The sequence below is a fragment of the Hylobates moloch genome, unplaced genomic scaffold (genome assembly GCF_009828535.3).
Source record: "Hylobates moloch isolate HMO894 unplaced genomic scaffold, HMol_V3 SCAFFOLD_10, whole genome shotgun sequence".
NCBI lineage: Eukaryota > Metazoa > Chordata > Mammalia > Primates > Hylobatidae > Hylobates > Hylobates moloch.
In genome coordinates, this window is record NW_026652285.1 from 3467725 (window position 1) to 3474168 (window position 6444).

A 6444-nucleotide genomic window follows, 5' to 3' on the forward strand; every position below is an offset into this window, starting at 1 on the left:
CCAGGGCTTTCTGGGGACAGACCTGTCCAAGCAGCAGCCATTCCCAAGCGAGTTCTGTTTCTGGAAAGCCAGGCAACAGCTGGGGCCGGGCCCTCTGGGATTTGTTTAGTGACCCGATTATGTGGGAGGCCTGGAGTGAGTGGTTGGGTGGGGGGGTGGTACCAATGCAATGATGCCCAACCTCATTGCATCACTCACTTCCCAGGCCCTGCCCTCAACCCCTCCTGACCAGGCCCTGTCCTGGTTCTCAGCCACCCTGTCCCAGTGGGTGCTTCGGCCCACTCACTGACCAAGTGAGGGACTGACTCCAGGTTACAGAGTGCTGTGTTTATGTGACCTGAGAATACGTGTGCACAGACTGTGCCCGCAGTGTCCTTGTACAGTTGAGCATGTACATGTCCTGCCCGTGTGTAGGCAGCCTGTCCACACATGCCTAGGAGTGTGACTCCGTGTCCTGGTAGATGGGGAAGGAGAGACGGAGTTGTGCCCAGGGTCCCCTGATTACTTCTATGGATGCATGTTTGTGCGTCTCGTTAGGGGTGCTTGGGGGTCTGGAAGATTCTGCCCTGGGTGCCCTTGATCACCTGTGTGTGTGTACGCGCACACGCGTGCATTAGGGGGTGTACTGTGTTACAGCATCCTCGACCAACTCTGTATGTGTGCATATGTTTGTGTGTGTGTGTGTGTCCTACAGGTGTGAGCGAGTGGATGCTTCCACTACGTGTCTGCACATGTGTGTGTGCACTTGCATTGTCCTTGCACACCTGCGTGTGTCCCGTGAGAGCGAACGGAGCCCAGCACGTGCTGGCACCTGCAGGAACGTGTGAGCGTGCGTTCTGTGGGTCCCTGTCCTGATGGTTCTCCACTTGTCCCGAGTGTCACGACGACGAGGATGGGGACCATATCTTCGGAGCCGGAGGATCCAGCCCAGGTCCAGCCCTGTGCAGCCGCCCGCCAAGCCGCCAGAGAACAAGCCGGACGCCGAAGGCTACGAGTGGACGATTGCAGTTAGTTTCCAACTCGCCGACTTTGCGCCCCTCCACTGGCTTGGGTCCTAGTGGTCCCGGCTTCGCGGTGCCCTTGGTCCCTCCCCATCGCGTCCTCGCGTTCTCCCTTGGCATAACACCCCGCCGCGGGGCCGCAGACCCCTAAGAGCTTCGCGCGCTCTCCGCGCCCTGCCCACGGGCCCGGCCCCGACCCCTCCCCCGACCGGACCAGAGAGGTGGGAAGTTTGGGGGCACCGGCTGGGGGTGTCCCATTTCCGGGGCTGGGCTCCGGGGAGCCGGCGCGGCGCCCGCTCCCTACCCGCCAGCCCTTTGGGAGCTCAGGCGCCGGCAGCCGCTTTTGTTCCCGGGAAGGGAGGAGCTGCGTCCCGGGGAGACAAGCGTTGCAGCCGGCAGCGTGGTCGCTCCCCGCTGGCCGGCCGCTCCGGGAGGGCCCCGCAGCAGAGGGTCGGGGCTGGGGCGGTCTGGGGAGGGGGCCCAGGGCTGGGGCCGCTTCGGCCTCCCGGGTGGCGCGCGGGCCGAAGAACTAGGAGGACCGCCGCGCCGGGCCGGGCCGCTTGTCCTTTGGAAAAACCTTGGCGGTTCCTCCTCTGGTGTCCGTGGACCCCGCCGCGGCGTTCTCCAGGGCCGCGGACCTTCGCCCACCGATTGCGCCAGCTGTCCTGGAGCAGAAAGGACCCCCCTCCTCCCCTACCGAGCCCGGAGCCCCGAGCCCCGAGCCCCATGGAGCAGGCAAGCGCCGGAGTCCCGGGGCTGAGGCCCGCCCGGCGGGCTCTCCGGCACCTTTTCCCGCCCCCGAGGGCGCCTGTCCGGTCCGGCCGGGACTGGCTGGGAAACGGAGGCCAGAAGAGGTCGCAATCCAGCGAGGAATCGGTTTGTGTGGGGTGGGGGTGGGATGGGAGACCCCTCCCCAACCCCACCAGTCTCAGCCCAGCTGTGGCCCCAGCCATGTCACTCAGAAAACCAGCGTCAAACCCCAGCCCTGCCTGGGATGTGGACCTTGCCTGGTGAGAGTCCCGTTCAGGCTTTTCCAGGGCCCCTCTCCTGAGCAACAGGGGTGTCTGCGCTGGGCCTGGGCACTCACCAGGGCCTGCAGGCTGCCAGCCTGGAGTTTCCCTAGCATCAAATGTGCCACCGGAAGCTGCAGGTGGAGATGACCAGTGCCCCCCGGAGCGAAGACCCCCCCCATCTCTCCAGGATTGGGGGTCTGCTTAGGGGTCCACTTAGGGGTGTATCCCTCAGGCATTGGAATATAGAGTATAACCAATTAATGAATTAAAGCAAACAGTGGGTTTATTTCTTTTACTAAATATGATCAAATATATCATCTTAACAATGACAAAGCCTCTTGGTATTCAATTCTACTTACCCCAAAGGTTTTGGCTTGTGCGTATCTAAGGAGTGCAACTGACATCTCTTATTCTTCTTACTTTTTGGAAGAGCATCTATCATGTCATTTAGTTTGGACCTAATTAAAAATAAAACATATTAAGGGTTTAATTCATTTTACTTTCAAATTTTAAAATCTCTATTTACTGTCTTTTAGAGAGGAGTCTCAAAACAAAACAAAACAAAAAAAACACTGAGCAGTAGGGTGACTCCTTCCAACCTAGAATCCCAAGCTGCACAGTAAGGACGTAAGAGGACCGCCAGGCCCAGCACCCCCACTCTCCCTATGTGAGGATAAAAGTTGATGACACCTCCCAGCCCTGCGAAGGTCCCGCATCCCACTACCTGCCCTCCCGCAGCTCGAAGGGCTGACTCCTGGAGAGGGAGGATTTACCTGAGGGCTCTGACCACCTTAACTGCCCAATGCCTCTCTGGAAACAGTGGCTGCCAAAGGAGACACGGACCTGTTGCCCATCTAGACAGTGCTTGTCAGGGAAGAAAGGGCAGCTTATGCAGCAGCCAGGCAGCACCAGGGCGGAGCTGGGTTGCTCCCGCCTTCCCGTTTGCATCACGCGACTCCGCGGGTCCCAGCGCGGCCCTGGCTAACCCAGATCCGCGCCACTGCCGGGTCACTGAGCCTCTCCAGGACGGAGCCTCGCTTCGCGCAGGAGCCCACGCCATCCGTCTCCTGACCCATAGTAAATGGAGCTGCGCTGGGGCGCGGGGAGCAGACTGCTTTTCTGGGGAAGCCGTGGGGCTCTCCACTTTTCGGGGTGGGGAGGGGAGGCTGAGCAGGGCGCAGACCAGGGGCCTGCCACATGGCCTCTGCGCCAAAAGAGCAGAGCCCAGGATGAGGGGCCCCTAGCCAGGCAGACCCAGCCCAGGAGGGTTTGGGTCCTGGGGCCTTGGGTGTGGACTGGTCAGAGATGGGTGCCAAGGTTGGGTGCCACCGGCCTTGACGGGTTCAGGAGATGGGACGTTATGTCTAGACGCCGCCACGCTTTATCGCAAGCCCGGGCCTCATCTAGACCCCAAGGGGCACCCCAACCTGTTCAGGGTTCCCGGGCCTCGTGCGCTTGCCCGCCTAAGGCAGTAAATTGCCATCGTCTCCAAAGGCCGCCCCCACTTCGTCAGCTCCCCACCCGCCCCCAACCCCAGGCTCAGAACCCGCCAGGACAATCCAGGCCCGTTCTCTAGGTGAGAAATGCTGGCCCTGGGGGCATTTGTCCCTGTAGGGAGGGCGCCACCCGCCGGCCCCGGGGTGCTGTCCAAGCCGCGGTGCTGAAGCGCTCCGGGCCCTGACTCAGCGAACACACAGCAGTCACTGCGTGCAGCCGCCACTCCCCAGCCCGGGCCGGCTCCAGGCCGCTCCCACACCGGCTAATCATCCGCCCGGATGCACGTCTGCCTCAGCAGGATTAAACTGGAATCGCCTCGGAGGTTCGAGATTCCTGAGGAGGCCCAGAAAGGGCCGATGGTTGTCCCGGGCCAGGCAGCTGGGAGAGTGTGGAGCTCCATTCCTGCGCTCCATCCCGGATTCCTCAAGTACCTGCTCACTCTGCCTGCTCCAGACCTGTCCCCTCCAGTGAGATGTGGACCCAAATCTGACTTCAAAACCTGTTTTCTTTCCACGATGTCAGTGGTTCTCCAAGTGTGGTCTATGGACTCTTGCCCTCAATACCCTTTTAGGGATCTGCAAGATCAAAGCTACTATTATGATGTTGTCTTTTCACAGCATTGATGTTTGCTCTGATGGTGCAAAACCAATACGGAACGAACCGCTGCACTTCAGCGCAAATCTGCTAGCCAGTGGCAGCACTGGGCCATGCACTCATAGTAAGGGGCAAAGCCAACTGTCTTTAATATCCTTGATAGAGTAACAATTATTAACATTATTAAGTCTTGACCCTTAGAGACACACCTTCATAAGAATACATAAAGCACTTCTGCATTCCATAATACAATGGTTGTCTCAAGGAACAGCACTTATGCAATTATTTGAATTGTAAGCTGAACTAGCCATATTTTTCAAGAAAATACCATGGTTACTTGAAATACTGACAGAAAACTTGTGGTCATTCAGACTTGGTGATTGGTATACATTTTCTTTTTTGAGACGGAGTCTCGCTCTGTTGCCCAGGCTGGAGTGCAGTGAGTGACACGATCTCCACTCACTGCAACCTCCACCTCCTGGGTTCAAGCAGTTCTCCCTGCCTCAGCCTCCCGAGTAGGTGGGATCACAGGAACGTGCCACCACGCCCAGCTAATTTTTGTATTTTTTAGTAGAGATGGGGTTTTGCCATGTTGGCCAGGCTGGTCTTGAACTCCTGATCTCAGGTGATCCGCCTGCCTCGGCCTTCCAAAGTGCTGGGATTACAGGTGTGAGCCACTTTGTCTGGCCCATATTTTCTTGACAATAAAGTGAGCCACTTAATTCAAGAACAAACAGTATTTGTTGCCAATGAAAAACTGAGCTTTCAAGCAAAAATTAGAATTTTGGAAAACTTGTATCTGTCATCGTGAGCTGACAACTTCCCGATACTTAAGACTTTCCTGGTAAGATCACATATTTGGCAATATTAACAAATACAATTTTAAAATATCGCTTAATTAAATGTGTCAACATTTGGAAGATGACAGGTTTCCAGCAAGTTCTGCTCGTGCAGTATCGCGGTGACTCCTCATGTCCTTCAGTGAGGTGGAGCCATGCCTTCCCAAAGGAGTCTGCTCACAGCCTGAGGGCGGAGTGTGGGGGCTCTTCCTTGGGTGTCTATCTCAGCCCCAGGGTAGTAGCTGCTCCTTTTATCTGCTATTCCTGTATTTTGAGTTCTCTTTACTTCTTACTAGCCAGTTCCTCATCACTCCGATCCCAGTGAGAATCAGGATTCTTTAAACTTTTACTGTTTGGATTACTATGTGGTTTCTCCCTCCTGATGAGACCTACACTGATACAGCAGGTCTTGCAAGCAAGAGCTGTGAACAGTCAAGTGGGGAGAAAAACAGATCAGTGCATTCATTACAATGAAGGGAAAGGCACAAAAGAGAGGTACATGTTCCTGCCTGTCTTGGTTTGTGAACTGCAAAAGGTTGTCAAGCTGACACTGGGGGAAGAAGGCTTAAGGAAAAAGTTTGCAACAGCTGCTTTTAAGTATAAAGAAGTTGAAAATTAGAACCAAACAGTATCCACGTGTTGAGTGGGCTAGTTCTTTTGCCTGTGAAAAAGAGTTTTTGTGATGTCATCCCTTCGGAACAGTTGAGGGAGCAGAAAGTGAATGACCCAACAAATACAGATTTGGAAGTAGCTAAACAGGAAGGTTAGCAGGTAATTAAGTTACCACCGCAGTGCCCAACAGGAGGACAGCAAAGAAGAGACCAACTGTATCAGTGATATGGTTGGAGTTGGAGAACTTAAGCACTTCAAGAAAACGGAAAAATGGTGGCCGGGCGTGGTGGCTCATGCCTGTAATCCCAGCACTTTGAGAGGCCAAGGCGGGTGGATCACCTGAGGTCAGGAGTTTGAGATCAGCCTGGCCAACAGGGTGAAACCCTGTCTCTACTAAAAATAGAAAAATTAGCCGGGGCGTGGTGGTGGGTGCCTACAATCCCCGCTACTGGGGAGGCTGAGGCAGGAGAATCACTTGAACCTGGGAGGCAGAGGTTGCAGTGAGCCAAGAGAGATCATGCCACTGCACTCCAGCCTGGGCGAAAGAGTGAGACTTGGTCTCAAAAAAAGAAAAGCATAGCTGGATGTAATGCACTTTTTGTTTTTCTATTCTATTGTATTTTATTTTTCAAAATGCTGGTCATGGCCCCCCTAAATTGACTTCATAATCCTTCTAGGGGACTCTATTCATAGTCTGACAAACACGACAGAGGAAAAAGTGACTCATAAACTGGTTATAATCTGAGGAAAACACACCCTGAGGTCAACATTTTCCTTTGGTCAATGTTTACTAGTTATCTTAATTTGTTTTCCAAACCCTGAAGGCAACTGTGCTACACAGAACCCCAGTGCCAAGATCTCACCGTTCACATTACTCTCATCCTTTCG